Here is a 26,653-nt window from a genome sequence, read left to right as displayed (position 1 = left end):
TCCTCAGACCCGTCAGCATATACTGGAGCAGTAACTGGTATGTCACTCAACCCTTCAAAAGCAAGAGATCTCCAAAAAGGATGGATGCGGTCAACACGGACCGATTCATCTGTGTCAATATATGTTTTAAGCTCACATGCACACAGAATGCCATGAGTCATGGGCAACACGCATTCGCATTCACTTATCACATCCATACTCAATCCGTGCATACGCTTAAGCTCATCATTTAGTACAGCCAAGCAGTAATGTGAAACATGTAGTCGAGATACATGAAAGGTGCTCCACAGTGATTCACCGCAGATCTTCTTCTCGAGTCATCGAGTGAGTATCTGATTATATACAGTGAAAGATTACAAAACTAATGTATTAAATTTTACAAGATTAAAGCAAATAACAGAATAAATGTCTTACTTGATCGCCTCGATCTGAGCCTCAATGTCCTTGTGCACCTTCGCCCACACTGTATCGAGTGCACCAGTAGATGAATTCAACCACTATTTCAACTGTGCATGTGAACTCTCCACTCGACAGGTTGTGGTGTTTCCTAAGTGCAACACATTGTTCGTCCATGCTCGACAAAATTTCTCTTTATGCACTAGCCATGTGGTATCCACGTACTCTATGACATGAGGCCAGTTGGCAGTAGTATTCTTCATGGCTACCACTGTCGCCTCATATTCGGCTATTGTCGGGGCTTCAATTATACGTTTCCATTTGGAATTCTTAAAAATTTCACCAAACCTCTTCATTCCACACAACTTGCCTACTCTATCCTCCACATCTTTATTAATATGCCATGTGCACAATAAATGATGACTTTGAGGAAATACCTCACGAATCGGCCACATCAGTCCTAACTCCCGGTCTGTAGCAATGGCTGTCGGATGCACATCAGGTTGGAGAAAAAGCTTCAATTTTTGTAACACCCACATATAACTATCCTCAGTTTCATCCTTCATGATTGCATAGGCGATCAAGAAGTTTTTGTTTGAAGGCGTCATTCCAATGATTTCAAAGAATGGCATCTTATACTTATTTGTTTTATATGTTGAATCCATACCAACAAACAAGTAATAAGATCGGAATAGTGTGATCGATGTTGGATGTGCCATAAATAAGTGAGTCACAACATTGCTGCCCGGCACCGCTTGCGTCCAATGTATGTACTCCTTATCTATAACAAGCCGATAAAACTGACTGATTACATCCCGACCATTAAAGCTCTCAGTCCTGATTTTCTCCCTGTAATTATAGATATGTCTTTGTGTCGGGCAATCCTCCGGATGTTTTTCTTTGATTGCAGCAAAAATAGCACAAGGCTTAGTCTGTAGCCCTGACGATATACAGCCAACTGATGACAGTGCTGTCCTCTAACTCCAGGAATCCCATTCACCACCCAACCGCCCAATTCAGCGATTTCCATAACCTTTATCTGGAATTTGCAACCACAGTACTTTGTTTTTGTATTCTTCCGTAGTATAACATCCATATCCATATCCTTTTTCCTTTTATAATTCTTAACACCACGAGCACATTTAACCAATATCCACTTTGACTTGCCCCCCGTCTTGTGCGACGCTGTGGTTAACTCGAACCTGATCCCAATTGCCGTCTATTTTGCCCAGTTAACAGCTTCATGATATGTTTGAAACATTTGTTTGGGAAAAAACTGTGAACTGTAATCTATGCCGTTTCCGTCAAATTCTTCTCACGAAACCTCCTATAAATGATAAATAATGAACATTACATTCCAAAACGTGACATTTCTACAGCGTTTCGGTGTCTAAACCCGAAAAACAGCCACAAATACACTCGAACGTGTGAGCATCACGCCTCACCATGTGGTGGGGCGTATGAGTATCACGCTCGACCATGCGGTGGGGCGTGTGAGCATCACGCCTCACCATGTGGTGGGGCGTGATACTCATACGCCCCACCACATGGTGAGGCGTGATGCTCACACGCTCGAGTGCCGAACCAATTTTTTTTTAAATCAAATTACAGAAATGAAAGGAAGTTCAATCGGAAAAATACCTCGACTTCAGACACAGCATCACTCCCGTCTCTTCCCGGTGATAATGGATTGCCTTCCATCAAACGTGTTGTCTTTGATTCGGATCAAAATGTATTTGGGAGACTTTGAGAGAGTTTGGGAGGGATTGGAATTTTCAGTTTTTGGTTAAAGGGTGGTTACGTCTTTTTCCGGGGCTGAAAGTGTGAAATTGGGGCTGAGTTTAGTAATCCACTTTTCAATAATTTAAAATCCAAGTTTATATTTGCCTATTTTTTTTGGAAGTATAGATATTGTGAAATTTTATTTTAATGTTACTAAATAAAATTAATTTTATATAGTAAACGCATTAATTTGATAATTATTCTACTTCTAAATAAATTTATCGATATAAACTGAAATAATTTTGTGTATTTTGACAAATCGTTTATAATAGTGTTGATAACAAAATAAACATTTTAGATATAATTAATATAATAATATTTAGAATTTATTTCTTAAACTTTAATTAACCTGCTAAATTGTAATGGACAGGGGGGCTGTGGCCGGCGAGGGGGGGTCGGATCTGGAGGGGATTTGCGGCAAGGAAGGGGGCGGTGGCCTGGTGGTTTGGGGCGAGAAGGGTGAGGCAAGTTTTGTTGGCGGCGAGCGTGCACCTGGTGTAGATCGGGGCGGGGCGCTTGGCGGGGTGGAGGCAGGGGAATCCAGGGGCGTCGGTAGGGATCTCGTGGGCATGGATGGTGCGTCGGCAGGGTTCTCGCGGGCGCCGCCCGTGCGGCTGGGGACGGATCTTTGCGATCCACAGGCGGCAGATTCGACAAGGTTGTCGCGGCTAGGTGCGGATCAATGGGAGATACGGGCGGCTGGGTTTTCTGATGCCGGGGGTAAGGCTCCCCCAATCTCGAGGGGAGAAGTGGGGCCGGGGGTGCCTGGCACAGGGCTATGCGCCGATAGTGCCGGGCACTGCCCAGGCGCTGCCGGCTCCTCGGTCGGGCAGTGGGCTGGGGCTGTCGGCGCAGTGCCTTGCGCGGGATCCTCTCCTCCGGGCTGTGAGGGGCAGGCAGGGGCTACGACGGGGAGGCAGGCTGCCTCGGGTCTGGATGTTTCTAATAATTCGGGAAGGGTGGGTGTTGTAGGAGTAGCTCATGGGAAGACGGTCTCCCCCAGACCTAGGGTTCAGATGAGCGAGATTGGTAAAAACTCTTGGAAGGACACGGTCATGGGGGTGGCTGAGGAAGAGCCGGTTTTAGAGGAAGTTTTAATGGTGGGAGATTCTGATGATATGTTCTCGGATTCTGATGAGGAAGATAATGGCCAGGAGGATCCTCTCTGTCCGGTCATTAGACTTTCCGCTGCAGAGAAGCGTGAGCTTAGAGAGAAGTGGAAGGTGTCTTTGATTGTTACTGTCCTAGGTAAGCGAATTAGTTTTAACTATTTTGCCCAAAGAATACAAGCGCAGTGGGCAAGGAAAGGTAAAGTCAGTATTACTGACCTGGAAAATGACTACTATGTCATTAAATTTACTAGGGTTGAGGATTATAATTCGGTTATCAAGGGAGGCCCATATATCATTTCCAATCATGTTTTGGCCTTAAGGCCTTGGGTTCCTAATTTTAATCCTCACGACTGTTCGGTTAACAGGATCTTGACTTGGGTAAGATTCCCGGGCCTTCCCATTGAGTACTACAGTGAAAACTTTCTGAGTAAAATAGGAGGTTTGGTTGGTAAGGTCCACCATGTGGACAAGACTACAATTGGGGCCATTAGGGGTAAGTTTGCTAGGGTATGTATAGATGTTGATCTGGCTAAACCTTTACTTTCTAAGTTCTGTGTTCAGGATAAAGTGTTCTTTATTGAGTATGAAGGTTTACATAACATCTGTTATGATTGTGGCATGTATGGTCATTCTCAGGAGGGTTGCCCTAAAAGGGAGAGGGTTGTTATAGAGAGGGTTGAGAGTAGTGTGCGGATTACTGGAGGGAACCAGGGGTATGAAGGGAACTTTGGTCCCTGGATGGTGGCAAAGAGGCCCGCTAGACGTAGGAATCAACCTGCAGTGGTTCACAATCGTCCTCCTGATATCAACACAAATTCTAAGTCCCTTTCTCCTAAAGCTACTGTTATTCCAAATGTCAAGGAGAAGCCTGTCCTCAAAGCTAGAAAGGAGGCTGGGGTTTCTTCAGTAGCCTTGCCTGGGTCCAGATTTGGGGCCCTGATGATTGAGGAAGTTCAAGAGTCAGACCAAGATGAGAATCATATGGATGAGAGTATTCCAGGATTAGAGTCTGTAGATCCAGTCGAGAAGGTGGTTGAATCTGTGAACCCACTTTTTGTCTCTAAGGATGAAGCCCAGGGGGGGACCCTGACCCTTGCAGCTAGAAGGATGAAGAATTCAAATGAGGTTAGTATTCCTGTTCCTGGTATTGATCCTGGGATTGGGAAATCTATGGGAGTTAACAAAACTAATATGAAAAAGCTTAAAGGAAAACAAAAAAGTGGCCTTAACACTTTGGCGTTTCCAGATAAGAGGGGGCTCGGGGGTACCTCGGTAAGGCTCTCAGGAGCCCCTAGTAAATACCTAGCTTAGGGTAGGGGTGTGGTCAGTTGTCCTCCTTTCTATGGATTTGTTATTTTGGAATGTTAGGGGTGCGGCTAGCAAGGCTATCCGTATCCATATTAATGATCTTATTAAGCAGTTTAATCCATCTTGTTTTGCTCTTTTGGAAACTAAGATTAGTGGTGAGAAAGCAGATGAGGTGGTTAAGAAGTTTAAGAACTGGCACTGTGTTAGATCGGAGGCAACTGGCCGGGCTGGGGGGATTTGGCTTTTTTGGAGGCCAGATCGGATTCATTTTGATATTCTTAGCATGGATAAGCAGTTCATTCATTGTAAAGTGAGTATTTCCGGCAATACTTCCTTTTTTATTACCCTTGTGTATGCTGACCCTATCTTGTCTAATCGAAAACGGCTCTGGGAGGTTCTCTATTCTATGAGTGTCAGCATTTCGGAGCCCTGGTTTGTGGCGGGTGACTTCAATGATATCGCCTTTATGAGTGATCAGAGAGGGGGATCCAATCATTATGTTAATCGCTGTCTGCATCACAAGAATAGTATGGATTTATGTGGGCTTTCCGATCTGGGGGCTTCTGGTCATAAATTCACTTGGAAGCGTAATGATACTTTTGTTCGATTGGACAAAGTCTACGCTAATGTTTTAGCTCTAACTTCCTTCCCCGAGTGCTCTGTGTTGAACCTCCCGTTCCGTCATTCGGATCATTGTCCTATTTTGTTTAGACTTTTGAGAGGTAAGCATCCTAGGGGTAAGAGACCGTTCCGGTATCAGTTGGCTTGGGAGTCCCATCCTAAGTTTAAAGAGTTCGTTCATGAGAGTTGGAGACCTCATTCGTATGTACTGCAAGCTGCTGAAGGGTTCAGGAATAAGGTGCAGGGGTGGAATAGGAATGTGTTTGGGCATATTATCAGAAGGAAGAACAAGTTATTAAAGAGGATGGAGGGCATTCAACGCAGGTTGGAGGGGAGGTTTGATCATAGCCTTGAGGGCCTCCTCAGAACCCTTCAGAAGGAGCTGGAGGCTGTGCTTAGGCAGGAGGAGTTCCTTTGGTTCCAGAAGTCTCGGAAGTCCTGGATTAGAGATGGGGATCGTAATACCAAATACTTCCATCTCTCTACCCTGATCAGAAGGCAGAGAAATAGAATTGAGGCCATTAAGGATTCTAATGGTGATTGGGTTTATGAAGATGAGGTTATTCGGAACTTAGCCCTGGATTTCTACAGAGAGCTGTTCAAAGAGGAACCTGTTCTTTTGGAGAGGGCTCACTCTATTGCTACATTTCCTTTAATCAGTGAGGATTGTAGTCAGGAGGCCTTTCAACCTATTTCCCGAAAAGAGATTGACCAAGCTATCTTCAGCATTGGGGCTTCTAAAGCTCCTGGGATTGATGGTCTTCCGGCGGGCTTTTACCATAAGCATTGGGATGTAGTGAAGGAAGGCATCTATAATTTTGTCTTGGGGGTGTTCAGTGGTTCGAAGGATATTGAGCTGGTTAATAGAACCCTCCTGGTTCTGATTCCTAAGATTGATAAGCCTTCTTCCTTTTTGCATATGAGACCTATCAGTCTTTGTAATGTTCTTTACAAAACTGTTACAAAGATTGTGGCTAATAGAATCCGTGGCATTCTTCCTGCGATCATTTGTCAGAATCAGGGTAGCTTTGTGCCTGGTAGACAAATGATGGATAATGTGGTGATCACCCAAGAGATGGTCCACACGATGAAGATTAGGAAGGGGAGGAAAGGCATTGTGGCTCTGAAGCTGGATTTAGAGAAGGCCTATGATCGAATTAATTGGGATTTCTTGATGGAGAGCCTTGAGAGAGCTAGAATCCCGGACAGCTGGAGAAGTTTAATTAAGGTATGTATTTCTTCTCCTGTGTTTCAAGTTATGGTCAATGGGGATATGTCGGAGGAATTTTCCCCGGGCAGAGGAATCCGTCAGGGGGATCCTATGAGCCCTTTCCTTTTTGTTATTGCTATGGAGAGGCTCTCTCACCTGATTCAGGATGCGATTGATAATGGGAGTTTCCACCCTGTGGCGATCAACAGCTTCTGTCCCCAGGTGACTCACTTATTCTTTGCAGATGATGTCCTTATCTTTCTTGAGGGTAATGAGGAGCAGTTGAGAGTCATTATGGATATTCTGGATTGTTTTTGTTCGGCCTCTGGGCAGAAGCTTAATATCCAGAAATCTAGGATGATGTGCTCTAAGAATATGAATCAGAGAATCTGTAAGAGATTAAGTGATCTCTCAGGTATTCCTCTTACTGATTCTCTTGGGAAGTATCTGGGCGTTCCCCTCCATAGTGAGCGTGTGTCTAAAGGCTCCTTCAAAGAGACTTTGGATAAAGCTAATTCGAAGTGTGCCACTTGGAAAGCCAAGACTCTGTCTCTCGCTGGCCGCCTCACGTTAATTCAATCTGTTAATTGTGCTGCTCCCAATCACATCATGCAGGCTTGTAAGCTTCCGGATCCTGTGCTTAATGATCTTGACAAGATTAACCGTAGGTTCCTGTGGGGGGAAGCTGCGGAGGGCAGGAAGATCCATCTTGTGCCTTGGAGTGAGGTTTTGCCAGCCTAAAGATTCTGGGGGTCTGGGTATTAGGAAAGCAAAGGACAATAATAAAGTTTTATTAATGAAACTCCTTTGGCGTATGTGGCAAAACCCCTCCTCTCTTTGGGTTCGCCTCCTTTGTGGTAAGTATCGGAAAGACAAAATCTTCGGGGGCCCGAAAGAGAGAGTTGCTAATTGTTCCTTCCTCTGGAAAGGACTTAGCGCTGTGTTTGATGAGTTCTGCTTGGGAGTTGGCCTGGAGGTGGGGAATGGTAAGTCCATTAGTTTCTGGTTTGATAACTGGATTGGGGATAAACCGTTAATTGAGGTGTGTTCTTCCCCCCCGCCTAGTGATATACGCAACTGGAGGATTGCCGATATGGTTGACTCGGAAGCGGACTGGATCTGGTCAAAGTTTGATACTTTCTTTAGCCTTGAGACTCTCCTTAGAATGCGGGGAGTGAAGGTGAGTAATCAAGAGGAAGACTTGGATAGGCACTGTTGGGCGCTGACTAACAATGGAGTTTATTCTTGCAAATCGGCCTTTGAAGCTTTCTCTCTCTTTAGATCTGATCCTCCCTCGGATGTGTGGAAGTCGATTTGGACCCTTAAAGTTCCTTTCCGTATTAGGAGTTTCCTGTGGCTGGGCGTTAAGGACAGGCTTCTTACTAATTTGGATAGGCACAGAAGGCACTTGGCTGATTCTGGAGCTTGCAGTAGATGCAGAGGCCATGTTGAGACTTTGTGCCATGCTCTTAGAGATTGCTCTAATAGTAAAGAGGTTTGGAGGAAAATTCTCCCACACCATATTTTCTCTTCCTTCATGGCACATTCTGAGGTCGACTGGTTCTCTGATGGTGTTAGAGGAAAGTTGCTTCCATACATGGAGCATGGTGACATTTTCTTTGCTATTATCTGTCACCAAGTTTGGAAATGGAGAAACGAGGAGATTTTTGGAGATAAAACTGTTTTTATGACAAACTTAGCTGATTTCTTCTCGAAAAAACTTTTCTCTATTATCGATAGTTTCAAAGGAGAGTCCCTTGCCAGAGCCTCTCAGTGTTGTGATGTCCATCTCGTGGGATGGAGCAGGCCAAGAGAGGGGGTTGTGAAGCTGAATACTGATGGTTCCTGCCTCAGTAACGGTAAGATTGCGGCTGGAGGTGTGCTTAGAGATGTAGGGGGCGTCTGGCTTTCTGGGTTCTCCCAGAATTTAGGGTTGGGTTCTTCCTTTTCTGCGGAGCTCTGGGCTATTCTTACTGGAATCAATCTTGCTAAAAGGCTGGGTGTTAAGAGGCTCTCTGTGGAGTCTGATAATTTGGAAGCAATCAAAATGATTTCTGAGAATCATTCTATGGGTCTTAACAGTCGCAACCTCATCAAAGCTATTATAAGGCTTTGCTCCTCCTTTGAGTTCGTAGAGTTCAGACACATTTTTAGAGAGCAGAATCGTGTTGCTGATCGCTTGGCGGCGGCGGGCCATGAAGGGACGTTAGGCGTTACTACCCTTCCTGTTTCCCCTAGTTTCATCTCTCATCTTCTCTTAGAAGATAGGATTGGGGTTAGCTTCCCTAGGCTAATTCCTCGGTAGTTTGTTGTTATTCGTTTTTCTTTTCCTTTTCTACCAAAAAAAAAAAAATGGACACATACGAAGAAATTTTCTATACCAAATTTTCTGTCTTCTGTCTCCTGTTTCCTATTTAATTTATGATTCACATCATATTTATCCTACTTTAATCCAGGTTAATGGGATTGAGAGTTAAAATTAACTAAGGTTAATAAGATTAAAGTATGATAAGTATGCCACATGTCATAAGTTGAATGAGAACATGCAAGGAGATAGAGAATTGGAGACAACATATTTTCTTCCGTATGGTATTATTGCAAAATCTTAAAATGTAAGGTTTGCTTAAGTGTAATATGGAGAGAGATGATTGTGCACAATTAATCAGATTACATGTGGTTTAATGAGTATTTTTTTTTAAAACGATAACTGCCAAATATCACGTGGTGGATCAGTCAAGAAAGACCTAAGAACACACACATTTATACTCGACTCTTGTGCCTTGATTCACGTGACCACTGTTAAAGCCAATACAAACCGTTCAGGTTGACGATAGGCTTCCTTCATTTAGTGGCTACCACGTAGAGCTGTAGCTCATTTGGAGCGCACAATTCAAATCTCCAAAAAATAAAAGGCACGCGATACATTAAAAAGTAACATTCTTTTTACTCATTCCAGTTATATGTTTTTCAGTATTATTCTTATCGAGTTGACTCAAACAACATCATAAGTAAACTCTCAACCAACAGGCTAAGAGTTTCACCACATAATAATTAATTTATTAATTTTTATATAATTTTATAACTTTGAATTAGTAAAGGAGAACTTGTTTCACTTAAAAAAAATTCACAAATTATAAAATTAAGATTATAAATATATATAAACTTGTAAACATTAAATTTGTTAACAAAATTCATCGTACATGAATGAATCTGTATAGATTTTTCCATCATATATTGAAATTAATTTTTTTTTCATCAACTATGAAGGAAATTCCATAAAAGAATAACCTTTTTATCATATGATCTTCGTATATTTATTTTATTTTATTAAATTCTTAAATTTTATTTGAATTCTTAAAAAAATAAATAACAATAATCCGTAGTGTGTCCCCCCATTTTTATTTTAAGTTACATTCTTAGAAAACAAATTTCATTCTTCAAAAAAGAAAACAAATTTAAATCTAATAAAATTAGGGCAAAGTAAAAAAACACGTATATGTGGTCGCTTGTTTCAACGTATTTGAATTTACGTTATTAAGTTCTGATGATAATTAAAAGCATTTTTTTAAAATTATATTTATATATTGATAAAACACAAATCTCAAATTCGAATTGCAGTTGTGTAAAATAAATTTAAATATCAATTTAGTCCATGAATTGTCAAATTAGTAAAAAAAAAGGGTGTTGTTAAACCCAACCCCAAATTCCCACCCCTAGCCCCGTGAAAGGACGAAAATGCCCTTTCATGGATTTTGGGAGGGGAATTTCTAATTTTTTTTGCCAATCCGACACGCGGGCGTGTGGATATCACGCCTCACCGCGTGGTCGGACGTGATAGCCCCACGCTTCACCGCAAGGTCGGACGTGGGGCTATCACGTCCGACCACGCGGTGAGGCGTGTGTATATCACGTCCGACCACGCGGTGAGGCGTGATATCCACACGCCCGCGTGTCGGATTGGCAAAAAAATTAGCTTTTTAACCCCGTAAATAGTTCGTTAAACCCGTAAATAGGCCGTTAAACCTGTAAATAGGTCGTGAAACCCGTAAATAGGCCGTTAAGCCCGTAACTACAGAATTGTACGTAACAAATAAAAATAGAAAACTTAAAAATTAAAATAAACATTAATAAACATAAACAGTTATAAACGTAAAAGAGTAAATATAATATATACAACAAAAAGTGTTAAAATGTATGAATTTCTACAACAAAAATTCAGCTCGCCCGACGCCACGCATCGATAAACTCATCCATCTCCCTCTTAATGCGTGGAACATCATCGTCAGATCAATGGGTAGCCGATAGTTGGGTGACACGCCACAACCAGCTAACCCATTGCAAAAAAAAATTAAAATTAATAAATAAATATTAACAATTAAATACATATAAACTAATACTAAATAGTAATATTAAATAATAATAAACTTACAAATTCGCTGTTGGCGCGAGCATGCTGTACCGGTCCATATAATCAGGCTCACAAGCAGTGGGATCGTATCCAACGGGTCGGTATCTCCTCCGATCAATGCCCCGAGCCGATGAAAATCTCTGCCACGTATCCTCAACTGTGACTAAGGAATGCGTGAGCTTATACGCGATAGATCTCCATGGTCGTACTGCTTTATCAGGTCTAATACGCTCAGCTGGGATAGGCTGAATATATTCGACCTGTCGCAACACTCGATCGGGCATATACAGCTCGACGATGTCTCTACACCGTATCCAACCGGCGTACGACACTCGAAGCCGATCATCATCGGCGACAGGACCATAAGGCAACCACGTCACCTGGAAAAAAGTAATACTCAATAAAAAAATAATGATATACTATAAATAATACTTAAATAAATTCTAAAATTTTATAAAATACCTCTGCCGCCGTCATACGATCCAGCTGCCCGCGAAAGGTATCTAGTCGGGCGGTCGTCTTGCCTGGTACCCCGACCTCCCATCTCAGTGCACGGGCATGGTCAGCTGGGATCAAGTGAGCTCCTCTATGCGGCCGGAACACCGGAAAATACTCGTATATCCATGCCTGCAGTAGAGTCAAACATCCGCATATACCTGAACAGTCTCCCCTGCTCGCTATCCCCAGCTGCCGGTACAACATGGCTAGTGTAGCAGACCCCCATGATAGTCCAGTTGCCCCACTGACACCGCTGTAAACCTCAGCAAGATGGACCGGCCTAATCCTATCTCCACTCTTGTCAACAAACAGAGTGGATCCAAGCATAAGCCACATCCATGCTGTGGCCCGAGTAGCGTCATCCCTACCCTCGGTCAGAAGCCCATGTACAGCCCCAACAAATACACCTCCACCACCCCATAAACGTCGGGTCGGCAACAGAAGCTCAGTCTGACTCACCCTAAACATCATCATGCACATGGCATGAAGCCCGTCAGTAGGGGGAGACTCGGACACCATCGGACCGTCGATCGGGATCCGAAGAATCTGCCACACATCATGCAGCTGGATAGTCATCTCCCCGAACGGCATGTGGAAGGAGTTCGGATCAGGCTGCCACCGCTCCACGAACGCAGTCAACAGCGGAGTGTCGAGGTTCTTAAACATGGCATGTGGAAGGTGAGACAAATCAGTCATCTCGATCATCTCCCTCAGCTGTAAAATGACACATATACAATTTATACAATTACTGAATGTTTTTTATGTTTATAGTTAAAAATACAAATTACAATAAATGTTGACACACTATATTATGCTTACCTCGGGTGACGCATCAGAAAACCACTGACACAAATCTTTGCATGCTGTTGATCTATTGTAGCATGTCAGAAACGACCGAATCTCTCCTCCCAACATCCGTGAGGCAACATGTCCTAGAAAACTAGGAATCACGGAACCATCAACGGGACCACCATCAACCGGTGCAGTAACTACCCAGCTCTCGTCCTCACTAGCTTTGGGACGTTTGCTTGTCCCTGAAAATTATAAAATTATATTAAAGTATCCTAAAAATTACTAAATTATACTAAAATTATACTAAAGTTATACTAAAATAATACTAAATATACTAAAGTTATACTAAAATTATAAATTATACTAAAATTATAAATTATACTAAAATTATACTAAAATAATACTAAATATACAAAAATTATACTAAAGTTATACTAAAATTATAAATTATACTAAAATTATACTAAACTATACCTAAATTATACTAAAATTATACCTAAAATTATACTAAAATTATAAGTTATACTAAAGTTATACTAAAATTATAAATATACTAAAATTACTAAAGTTATACTAAAATTATACTAAAGTTATAAATATACTAAAGTTATACTAAAATTATAAATGTATACTAAAATTATACTAAAATTATAAATTATACTAAAATTATATTAAAATATACCTAAATTATACCTAAAATTATACTAAAATTATAAAGTTATACTAAAGTTATAAATATACTAAAATTACTAAAGTTATACTAAAATTATAAATTATACTAAAATTGTACTAAATTTATAAAATATACTAAAATATACTAAAGTTATACTAAAATTATAAATATACTAAAATTACTAAAATTATACTAAAGTTATAAATATACTAAAATTACTAAAGTTATACTAAAATTATACTAAAGGTATACTAAAATTATAAAATATACTTAAAGTAATAACTAAAATTATAAAAAATACATGTACTCACAAAACGACCTCGTACGCGCTGGGTCGGCTGTCTCTCCAGGGTCGGCTGCTCATCGCTCTCCTCTACCTCGCGATCATGTGCAACTGCAGACTGTCGCACTGCCCGGGCTGCCACATCTAGGTAGTCCTGAAAATAATCGCTATCAGGCTCTCTGTCATCATAATCAGTCGCCCCCTCCGATCCATCAATATCGGGCTGGTCCACAGTCGATCCCCTCCTCAACTGGTCCGTCGCAGCCCCTCTCCGCCTACGACCGGATATATCAATACTACGCAATCTCGTATGGCGTGGTGTATCATCCTCGCCGTCCATATCTAGACGACGAGCTGATGACAGGATGGATTTCCCACCCCTAGTAGGCCGCTCCGTCTACAAAAAAAATTACACTAAATTAATAAAATTGTAAATAATGTAAATTATACTAAATTTATAAAATTATGCTAAAATACTACTAAATTAATACAAATGATAATAATAAATTACACTAAATTAATAAAATTATACTTAATTTATACTAAATTATACTAAAGTTATACTCAATTTATATAAAATTATACTAAAATAATAATAAATTACACTAAATTAATAAAATTATAATACATTATACTAAAATAAATACTACTAAATTAATACTAAAATGTTAAATAATATTTTTTTATACAAAACAGCGTGGGACGTAAGGGAATCACGCCCGAACCACTGGGCGGGCGTATGAGCATCACGCCATATCAGTGGTTCGGGCGTATGAGTATCACGCCCTACCACTGGTTCGGGCATGCGGCTATCACGCCCGCACCACTGGTCGGGCGTGATACTCATACGTCCGAACCGCAGATCGGGCGTGATGTTCATACGCCCGACTGCGATTCCGGCGAATTTTTTCAATAAACCAACAGTGCCAATTCGAGCTACAAATCAACGAAATAAAGCGGTAAATCTTACCATTTTATCTTTTCCTTTACGAATTCTTTCACCATCCATGATTGGGTTCAGTAATTTGTCCGGATTTGAGCAAAAATCGTATAGGGTTCTTAAGAGGTTTTAGGTTTTTTGAAATTTAGTGCAAAGGGTAGTATGGTCTATTCCAGGGGCTAGAAGTATAAATTAGTGGTTGGGTTTAGTAACCCACAAAAAAAAACATAAAATATCCACCATTTATGTTTTCGATTTAAGGAGTTGTGTTTTAGGAGTTGGGGTACTATATTTTGTTAATGTGTAAGAATAAATTTTTTTAAGATAAAAATATCATTGATTGTAATCAGAACTTAACAGTGTAATCTGTAATACTTTATTTCACTTAATACATCATTTGCCCCCTAAAACTTATCCAAAAAGTTTGATTGACCTTTTGAACTTTCAAACAACTTGCATAAAATGTTTAGATTGCCCCCTCCAACTTGCGTAAAATGTAATCAATTAATCATCGGATTGCAAAAAAAAAAAAAGTTATTTATACGCGAAAGATGTATTACACTCACCTTAAAATGTTATTACATGATTCAGAGAATGGATTAAAACATATTATAAATGAAGTTCTTATTTGCTCAACTATAATACTTATATTCTCTAATATTAAAATCAGATATCCTGACATTGGTTGTTTTGCTTTTCTAAGGTGCGTGCAATACACCTTCCACATGTAACTTACTTTTTACAACTGAGTGTTTAATTGATTATATTTTATGCAAGTTGAGGAGACTATCGAGACGGTTTGGAAGTTTAAAGGGTCAATCAAATTTTTTGGACAAGTTAAATGACGTATTAAACCTACTTTGAAAAAAAAAATATCATGATCTATATTTGTAAACTTTTAAAATACAAATCTTTATTTATAAATTAGATAAACTACGAAAAAAATTTATTTATAAATTAAGCAAACCACGAGATTTTTTTTCCGTACTTTTCTCATAAAATTAGGCTCGAGTAGGTTGGATTTGTTAGGTCCGATTATTGAACCAGTTGAGCTTCCACCTGTTGACGCATCTGAATATTCCTTGAGGCCCACATCCAATCCAATTAACCGAATTTAGACAATAAAAATGACATTAAGTCCAGCCCAGGCCCACCAAAATCCCTTTAGAGGAAATTCTGTCAACGTCATTTAATTTTTACAAATAATGTAGATGACTTTTATCAAATAACTAATTTCTTTTGTTTAAAAAAGAAAACTAATTTCTTTTAATACTATTATCAAAAGCAGCTTTTGTCAAATCCAAAAATTAAGACAATTATTTCCTCAAAAAAAAAAAAAAAAAATTAAGACAATTACGAAAATTATTATTAAATCATTAACTAATTCTTTTTTTAGTGTTTATAAAAAATAAGGGAAAATTACAAAACTAGATCAAATGGGAGGCTCATTTACACATTTAACCCATTTATTCAACCTATTACATATCTAGACTGATTTTGTGTGACTTTTCCATAATACCCCTAACCTTCCCACTTCCCCCCAACGCGAACGGTCGCTCCCCCCTTCTCATTGGTTATGCAAAAAGTTGGCTCCTCCATTAATGATTCCAAGACTTTTGATCTTCCTATTTTCCTTTAAATTGCATGAAATCTGCACAATTTCGCTAAATCACAATGAATTTCTCTTTTTCCTCTCTTCATCTCTTGATTCTGCAACTTCCTAATCCTAGAAAACGAAGCCATGGTTCTTCATCTTCCCGTTCCTGCTCGTTACTTGGTTTCTTTCTTCTTGTTACCATCAAAGAAATGGTTATTCTACGTTATTTCCATCGTTTTTCCTAATTTATCATATTGTTATTGTCGCTTTTAAGGGTGAAAGACGCGAAAAATGTAAGTATCTGCTGTTTTTCTGCGTTTTTTCATGAATACACTTCGCGTAGTCGATGATTTCGCGAAGATCTGTGAAGAGAAAGAGCCTGAAACGTGACGATCTACTTCGTGAATCGATTAGTTCGCGAAGTCTGCAAGTAGAAAAGTTCATGATTTCCCTCGCAGACTTCGCGAAAGCATCGATATGCGACGTAGATCGTCACGTTTCAGACCTCGCATACCTCGCGAAAACATCGATTAGCGAAGTAAAATCACATCTTTTCCTGCACATTTACATTCGCATGCTTCGCTAATCCTCATTTCGCGAAGCCAAAATCGTCTTTTTCCTTGCCTAACACGATTAATTTTTTCTGAAGGTGGTTAATTATATAACATCCATTTCTAGAAGGCGGCATCCTCAGATGCAGGGGAGATAAATTTCTTTCATCTATAGGGAGAAATTTCCCTCAAGATTGACACATTCACTTTAAAATGGTTGGTTAGGAGAGATTGTGCCAATCTCGATGTGCACTATGGGACACGTCCATCCCAAAAGGTCTGGACTTCTATTTCCCATCCCAAAAGGTGTGGACTTCCTGTAGAGAGAGAAATTACTCATCCGCTTCAAAATTGGTACCAGATTAGTCAGGTTCACTTTGAAGTGATTTGTTAGGAGTTTATTGTGGCAATCTTGTTGTAAATTTCGATAATGTTATAATTTTAATGTTAGAATCCGTTGTTGTTTGACATTTTTTGTTATATATCACTTCGCGAATTAGCTTCAAAACACATCCAGGCTTCACATATACTAATGAAATTCATCAAGTAAGCCAAACATTAGCTTCGCAGGCTTCGCATATGCTAATTAAATTCATCAAGTAAACCCAAACATTAGCTTCGCAGACTTTGCATGATATCGAATCTGGGAAGTCAAACGGGAGGGAGCGAGACGAGCATAAATATTGAGGGTATTATGGAAAAGTCACACAAAATGAGTCTAGATATATAGTAGGTTGAGTAAATGGGTTAAATATGTAAATGAGCCTCCCATTTAACCCATTTTTATAATTTTCCCAAAAAATAATCAACTAATTTTTTTTTGGTTCACTTTTGCTAGCATTATTACTGGTTATTCTATCCCTATTTTCTTCTTCCCAATTAATATAATCAGGGAGATACATATGTATATATTTACTTATACTATTATGATTATTTATTTCTTGAGCGCGCTTAAATTTTTAAAAAGAGGATGAATTGATCCGGCTCGATCCGTTCTATTAATATTAATTATTAAATTTATATTTTTAAATCGGCTAAAATTCATAAAAAAATTCACGTGGTTTTCTTGATTTGCATTTAAAGGATACATGCATTCATTTCTCGGTCAAACAATAATCATGGTTTAGGTAATTTGTAAAGTCAAACTTTATAAATGAGGTGATTTACAAAGTCTGTCTTTTTAATTGTTTTAAATCTTTCATTTTTAGGGTAAATAATCACGACTATAATTTTTGATGAAATGACTGAGTTTGCAAATTATACAAAGCACATATCCCTATTTGCAAACTTTAAAATCGTGAGATTGTTTTTGCAAATTTATTTTTGTAGTTTTCCAAATTACATATTACATACTTAATTTTAATTATAACTTTTATATATGAACTAATATATGTAAATATGTAAACACTACTGAATATATATATGAACTAATTGCTTATTAAAAAAAAAAATTTGTAATCAATAGGGCTTGAGAAATCAGTTTTGAGGTTGGATTAGAGGAAAGAAAAAGTTTCAAACATGTAACTACTAGAAAGAGATATAGACTTTAAATTAAATCTATATAAAAAAAACATGTAACTACTAGAAAGAGATATAGACTTTAAATTAAATATATATAAAAAAAATTGTACTTAATGTATCTAGTTAGTCTATTTAAGAGTTTTACAAAGAGTGTATCCGTGGACTTTGTTGTCTCTCAAATGTATTGAGAAGTATTTGGTAAATGATTTCTTCAAGGGTATTGCTATATACCGCAAAGGTTATACTTTCTACCGCACCCTTTTGACATTTATGTCCTCCTCACAATTTCAAACCAATAACAAAAAACTCTCAAATCCTCTTTAGCTTTTAAAGCTTTTCATGAAACCCGACCTAAAACGACATGCCGCTAAAGGAAGGAAGGGGGAAAGACTTAGTGAATCTTCTGATAATTTTTTTTTTAAAAAAATATGTCCGAAATCACAAGTTCCGCCTCCGAAATCAGAGGCGGAACCCGTCTTTTTTTGCCTAAACGGAACTTCGACGCCGTTGCCACCACGGGCGGAACGGACGAACTGTTCGTTCCGCCCGTGGTGGCAACGGCGTCGGCCATACTTTATCATAAGGTGGAAAGTATGGCGCACCCGTTCCACCGTAAGGTGGAACTGGGTTCCGCGCTCGTTCCACCGTAAGGTGGAACTGGGTGGCGCATCCGTTTAGGCTTATTCTTTAAAAAAAAAAATTTAAAATTTAAAAAACGAATTTTTAATTTAAATTTATATCGTAAGATTACTTCGTGTTCGAAATCATGGTCTTCGGGAATACTCAGATCCATTTTCGTCAAATTCGGGTTTTTAGGCTTGGGAGAGAAAGAGAGAAAAAAAAATTTGAGTTTTTGAAAAAAAAAAATGAGAAGGGCATAAATGTCAAAAGGGTGCGATGGATGAAAAAAAAGTTACGGTATATAATAGGTCACTTTTTTCAATTGGTTTTATTTTTAATTTTGTTAAATTAGAAACGGTTATGAGAATTTAAGATAAAGAAAAAAAAAACAGTTTATAAACCATTATATTTTGTAACATTCCAATCATTATTTCTCTTTTTTTTTTTTTTTTGTAACGTTACAACCTTTAATTTTTTTTTTGGTAAGAAGGGAAGAAAAAAAAACAAACAAACAAAAACCTAATCCGGGATCAGTCTAGGAAGACTGACCCCAATCCTATCCTCAAGAAGAGAAGGTAACAGAAAAGAAGGAGGAACGGAAAGGGTAGAAACACCTAACATCCCCACATGCCCAGCAGCTGCCAAGCGATCCGCCACGCGGTTTTGCTCCCTATAAATATGGGAGAAGGTAAGAGAATCGAAGGCAGGACGAAGCCTCAAGATGGCTTTAATGAGATTCTGACTCTTAAGACAAACAGCCTGTCTATCCGAAATCCTGTTGATAGCCTCCAAATTGTCAGACTCCACCGAAAGTCTTTTAACACCCATGCGAATGGCGAGTTTAATGCCAGACAAGATCCCCCAGAGCTCTGCAGTAAAGGAGGAGCCCGTACCTAAGTTATGGGTAAACCCAGCCAGCCAGGCGCCACCAGCATCCCGAAGAACTCCACCAGCAGCAATTCTGCCATTACTAAGGCAGGAGCCATCCGTATTCAACTTGACAACCCCTTCCCTGGGCTTCCTCCAACCAACTAACTGGACCTCTTTAACCGGGGAGGGGTGAACCAGGGGCTCTCCTTCAAAACTCTTTGTAATAACAGAGAGTTTTTTCGAGAAGTAAAACCGGAGGTCAGGAATAAAGACAGTCTTCTCAGCAAATAACTCTTCATTCCTCCATTTCCACATTTGGTGACAAATAATAGCGAAGAGAATAGCCCCGTGCTCCATACTGGCCAACAAATTCCCATTAACGCCTTCAGAGAACCAGTCAATATCAGAGAACCCCATAAAGGAAGGAAGGATGTGGTGAGGAAGGACCCCTTCCCAAACCTTTCTACTATTCGGGCAATCCCTCAAAGCATGGCACAAGGTTTCCACATGGCCGCTGCATCTGCTACAGGCACCAGATACAGCCAAGTGCCTTCTGTGTCTATCTGCATTCGTGAGGAGTCTGTCTTTGACTCCCAGCCATAGGAAACTCCTAATGCGGTAGGGGACTTTGAGGGCCCAAATGGACTTCCAAATTTCCAAAGGAGGATCAGCCCTATTAGGGGTAAAAGCTTCATAGGCCGATTTGCAAGAATAAGAACCATTATTAGTCAAGGCCCAGCAGTGTCTGTCCTTATCCTCCTCCTGATTACTAATCTTCACACCTCTAATATTAAGGAGGGTCTCCAGGCTAAGAAAGGAGTCGAACTTAGACCAGATCCAGTCTCCCTCCGAGTCCACCACATCAGCAATTCTCCGGGAGAGGAGATCATTCGGCGGAGGGGCGATGCACACCTCAATCAACGGTTTGTCACCAATCCAGGTGTCATACCAGAAACTAATGGATCTCCCATTACCCACCTCCAAGCCAATCCCCGTACAGAACTCAGCAAAAACAGCACTAAGCCCTTTCCAGAGGAACGTTACAACCTTTAATTCCTCTATATGTATTGTATTGTTTTTTTTTTTTGTTTAAGTCAAGTTCGTTAAAGTTTTTGTTGTATCCTGAGAGACGATAACCAATTGCGACTAAATCTATTTTAAGGAAATTGGTATAATCAGACATCAGATTACCCTGTTCTATTTTCGATTTGTCAGAAGGTAGTAAATTATGTGATTTCAATTAATTTTTGTATTCATGTTTTATTATCTTTTTGGAGTAGTAATTTTCTAACAAAAAATAATAGGTTTCTGGATTCTCTGGCTAAATAACTATTGTCTATTTATTTATTTATTTTAAAAGGTTACTTATATTATTTATTAGAAAAAATATGAAAAAAAGAAAATAAAAATAAACTGAGGGAGAAAATGAAGAAAACAAAGGAAAATATATATATATATATATATATATATATATATATATATATATATATATATATATAAAGAATTGTATAATTAGAAAAGTTGAAAATTATTTAAAAAATAAAAAAATAGATAGTTTTTTATATATTATCTAAGCCAAGAAAAAATAGCCATAAAAATTATTATATGTTTAAAAATGAAATAATTAAATCATAAATAATGTTATTTTTCACAAAAGAATTATTTCATGAATAAATTTAAAACAAATACCAAAATAATATTTTAAATAAAATAGTCCGCCAAACATTTTCCATAAAAATTCTCCACAAATTCCTACTTTTTTTTTTTTTTTTGTAATAAAATCTGTGTAAATTTCATTGATATTATATGCGGATACCATACCTTATATAGATACTCTACATAAATAATATAAGTTGTAATAAACCTTTCATAAACAAAATTATAAATGTAATATCTCTTCAGATTTTTGTTCCTTTTATTTTCATTATTACTTAAAAATAACATTTGACTTTTATTTTTTCCTCCTATATAAGAATTGTACTCTTGCAGAAAGATATCACAGTCTTCAAAGATGGCAAAAACTTTCTTAGCTTATGGCATTCTTGTTATTCTTGCATCCATCTCAGGTAACTCTCTAATTTCCACATTTCTAAACAAATCATTGTTATGGATTTCACGTTACATACATTGGAATTTGACCTAATACTAGCCTTTTACGGACGGATTTTTTTTTTTTTTTTTTTTTCTGTAAGACGGTTTTAGCCGCCACTTCAAATTTTATAAGGGTTAAATTTAAATAAATGTCTCGTGGTTTCACATTTTTTTTAGATCGGTATTTATGCTTTTCATTTTTTTCAAATTTGACCGATAACGACCTCAAAATGAAAACTTTCAAGAATTAAAGTTGTTTAGTATCATATTTACTATCGAACCACATTTTTTATTTTTCAAAATCATCAATTTTGAAGTTTTCTCTGTATAAACATTAATTTTTTCTCTCATAAAAAACAACACCTAAATAACCTCAAACCTAAAAATTTGAAGAATTAAAGTTGTTTAAAATATCATTTAGTTCTTGAAAATTTTCATTCTGAGGTCGTTATTGACCAAATTTAGAAAAATAATTTTTTTACCAACAACAGGTATCGGTCTGCAAAAAACGTGAAATCACATATTTTTATTTGAAATTAACCCTTTTTATAACTGACAAGTGTTGTTATGGTTACCGTTGCTACTTTAGCAGACGGTTTTTCTAGGGCGTCGGGGTAAGGTTTATAATAGTGACACTTTAGTGTTTGGGTTTAAACCGTCTCTACTATCGGTTTTCAAGCACTTACAAGAAAAGAGTTACTACTGAAAACTCCATTGGTATTCAGTCGGTAAACATTTGGGGTCCGAATTTAAATTTTACTGACGAAAAGTTTCTGTCGTTAAATTCCTTATCGGTAATGTAGTATAATTTAATTTTCAAAATTTGATGTGCAGCCATGATGATATATGGTGTGGAAGGGAAGTTATGCACAAAGGAGATTGGTGAATGTGAGGGTAATTGTACAAGTAAATGCATATCAGAACATCCAAATGGAAAATTTTCTTGTGAAGATTCTTCATCAGGAAAAGGCAAAACTTGCAAATGTGAGTATGAATGTGAAGATTCTGATAAAATCATTGAAAAACAGAAGAGATGCCAAGAAACTTTGTTCATCGCAACGACAGGTTGTACCGAAGAAGATTGTCGCGATCAATGTATTGCGAAACACCCTTTATCTGATGCTAAATCTGGTTGTTACACCATACAACCTTATGTTTCATGTGTTTGTATCTACAATTGCTAGAAACTGAGTCAATTTATTAATAAAAATAATAACTTCCTTTTTCCTTAATTGCATCTTTAACTTATGTCCTTAGTATAGCAACATTTTTATTAAATAAGCGTCTTGAAGCGACGCAAAAGCTCAGGACGCAAGTTGTGATCTTAGTGTACTTCGTCACAAAGCTCCTTATTCCTTAATTGCTCTTAACTTATTTATATCACACCCCTCAAGCTGGGAACGGGAAGCAACCACAACCAATTTGTGATGAAGCAACTAAAACTGCGCTTTAGTTAACGGTTTAGTGAAGATATTCGCCACTTGATCATCCCTCGATATATGACGAACCAAAATTTGCTTTCGTCCTATACGTTCACGGATAAAGTGAAATTCTTAGTATGCGAACGAAAAATAGAATTGGCAGTCAATTACGTTGTGCACTAAGATCACAAAGCAACATCCAATCCACCCGAGTTCAAAGTTAGTGGTGGCTACCAACGTTATTTTGCCTTGGTAGAGGAACGAGAGACCGTTGTTATTTTCACGAAACAAAAAAGATAAGGTTAGTGCCATAACCATACCCATACCCAGGGGCGAATCGGATTTCTCCCCTATGGGGGCAAACAATACAACTAAAATAATTTTTATCCAAAAAATAATAATTAATAAAAACCAGAGATCAAAACTCAAGTTCAAGTAAATTAGTAGCAGAAATATAAAATCAAAATTCAAGTAGAAGCAAAAAAAAAAATAAATACCAAAGCAGAGAGGCAAAAATCGGAGATGGAGTGCCGGACCAACGATCAACGATCCGACTACAGAGGGATTGGGTGCCGATTTTGATTTAAGCTTAGTTAGGATTAATGATTTCAATTTAGGTTTAAGAAGAAAGAGGAATTGAGGAAGAAGTAAAGAGATTAAAGAGAGTAAGAGAGACCGATGGTTTGTTTTAGGACCCATTTAATTTTACATTTAAATATTTACTTTTTATTTTTTATTTTTGTTGTAAACAAAACAACGTAGTTCTAATTAAATAAAACGATGTCGTTTTGTTTTAAAACAGAATTAAAAAAATATTAAATTTAAAACCATTCTTCATCCTCAATTATAGAACCAGTAAACCCTAAACCTCCATTGATGAAGGGGGCAAAGCTTTAAAACTTCAAAATTAATACCTGAGTTTTTAAAAAAATACAAATGTCAGTGGGGGCAACTGCCCCCATTACCCTCATATTGGATTCGCCCCTGACCATACCTAATAATAGAATAATGATAATCAATATATCTCCAGCACAATGATAAAATTAGTGTTGTTAATTAGTTAAAATAGCTAATGTTAGTTTAAATTGTTTTATCTTTCTCCTTCCTATATAAAGGGTGGAAAGGTTAATTGTTTACTTCACATTTTCAGTTTGAGAATATGAGAGAGTCAACAATGAATGATTCTTGCTAAGATTCTCATCACTAAAAAAAAGGATTGATTAAACAATATAATGTATGAGAGTTATTCTGTAAGGTCAAGTGACCGTTGTATTTCAAAATTGGGAATTAGGGATTTTGATTATTTGACTGTGTTAGTCTGTGTTAATTTGCCGTAGTTCATTATCCTGATTGAACAAGCCAAGTTTAGTCAATAGGAACTTCAATTGGGGCGAATGCCGAGCTTTGGTGAAAAGATCTGCCAATTGCAAAGCTGAAGGAATGGACATTAAGTGAATCAATCCGGATTGAAATCTCCTTGATGACATGACAATCAACGTCGATGTTTTTGGTGCGTTCGTGGAAGACCGGGTTCTTTGCGATGTGCAGGGTGAAGGGAATTAGACAAGTCTAGGCGCAGCGGAAATATAAATTTTTTTTTATCTATTTTGTCTATTTCTCTTTCCCAAGACCCGTCAATCGTTATTTCATACAAAGAGGGATTAAACAAAAGTACTTTTAATTGATGAACTATCTACTGTTGCAAACGAAGTGTCCACGTGTATGTCACGTCAATCACGAACACAATCAAGAAATCAAAACTAAAAGTTAGTAATCAACCAAGTGTAGATTGCCTCTAACGGTATCCACACGAATATAAGAAACGGACGAACGGAGTAAATAATTTAATCGAGTGAGAGACGAGAGAAATCCTATTGCTCTAGATGTGTGTTGGCAGAAATTTACAAGCCAAAGGATCTATTTATAGTGTTTCAACCAATTGAATCCCAATTCAATTAGGTTTAGTAGATTAGAATCCTAAATAATTTAGGTATTCTATTTATTAAACATTATCTTATATCTAATAAAATATATTTAATAAATATTATCCTAATCTCATTAGGATAATTAATCAGGCTAGGATAATAATAAGGGTTAATTATAAAAATGAGTAAAATGGGAGGTCCATTTACATATTTAATCCATTTACTCAACCTACTACATATCTAGACTGATTTTGTGTGACTTTTCCATAATACTCTCAATATTTACGCGCATCTCGCCCCCTCCCATCTGACTTCGCAGATTCCATATTATGCGAAATCTGCGAAGCTAATGTTTGGGTTTATATGCGAAGCCTGCGAATCTAATGTTTGGTTTACTTGATGAATTTACGCGCAATATGCGAAGCCTGCGAAGCTAATGTTTGGTTTACTTGATGAATTTCATTAGCATATACGAAGCCTACGAAGCTAAAGTTTGGTTTACTTAATGAATTTAGTTCGCATATGCGAAGCCTGGATGTGTTTTGAAGCTAATTCGTGAAGTGATATATAACAAAAAAAATGGCAAACAACAACGGATTCTAACATTAAAATCATAACATTATCAAAATTTACAACAAGATTGCCACAATAACAACATTAAAATCACAACAACATCAAAATTTACAACAATATTGCCACAATAAACTCCTAACAAAGCACATTCACTCCTAAAATGGTTGGTTAGTAGAGATTGTGCTAATAATCCGGTACCAATTTTGAATCGGATGAGTAATCTTGGTGTGCACCGTGAGACACATCCATCCCAAAAGGTCTGGACTTCTATTTCTCATCCCAAAAAGTCTAGACTTCTAGAGTTGGGGGAAATTTTTCTAAAGTCCTGTCCATTAGGGTTGAGCAAATTTTCCTTGCTCTCCGACACCCTAAAATTTTATTGTTTTTGTGTATTAAATGCTAAAAAAATTAAAAGTGCTTAGACTAAAAAAAGTATATATATATATATATATATATATATATATATATATATATATATATAATGTTTTATAAATCCAAGACAAATTTCATAAAAAATTATACAACTTTTATATTTTTATTTGTAGTTACGAATTTCTTATAATTTTAAAAAAGTAAAATTTAATTGAAAATTTAATATTTTTTAGTTTCAAAAGTTAAAAAATTGATTTGGGAAAAGAATAGTTCAAAAGGATTGAGAAGTTATATAAAGTAATTACTAATAATGGTAAATAATTTATTAGTCAATTTATTTTTGCTTAACACACTGTTTAGCCCCCCTATTTTAAGAAACATATTATAAGGTCTCTATCTTTTGTCAATATTAACTCTTTGGTCCTTCTGTCTATTTTTTTAGATTTTTAACCGAATATGTGTTAGCTTTCAAGACAACCATAATATAATACAAAATGAACATCTTACTCTGTTATTTTCTGTCTGTCTGTTTATGCAAAATATAACGTTTAAAAAGGTAAAAAAAAACAAAAGGACTAAAGGGTTAATATTGATAAAAGATAAGGATTTAATAATGTGTTTTTCAAAATAGAGGGACTAAACAGTATGAACATGTTACGTTGTTAATTTTCTGTCTGTCTGTTTATGCCAAATATAGTGTTTAAAAAGGTAAAAGAAAAAAGACAAAATGAACAAAGGGTTAAACATTGACACAAGATAAGCACCTCGTAATATGGTTTTTAAAATAGGGAGAGTAAACAGTATGGTGAATCAATAGGTTTGAACTCATGACCTTATGCTTTAAGACATAAGCCTAACCAACCCAACCACCATCAATTATTAACATAACACTACAAATACTTAGTATATTATAATCTGTTTCTCTACACTTTTATTTAGGAGGTGTTTATACTTAGTATATTATATACATATTCTCATACCAAATCTTATTTTCTGATGAAAAATCTCTATCATTAATTTTGAGATTTCAATTCATGTCTTTTGAGATTTATTTACTGTTATAACTTAAACACATTTGACTTATTTTC

Source organism: Euphorbia lathyris, chromosome 8 (genome assembly GCF_963576675.1).
Source record: "Euphorbia lathyris chromosome 8, ddEupLath1.1, whole genome shotgun sequence".
Classification (NCBI taxonomy): domain Eukaryota; kingdom Viridiplantae; phylum Streptophyta; class Magnoliopsida; order Malpighiales; family Euphorbiaceae; genus Euphorbia; species Euphorbia lathyris.
Note: the sequence above shows the minus strand (reverse complement) of the source record.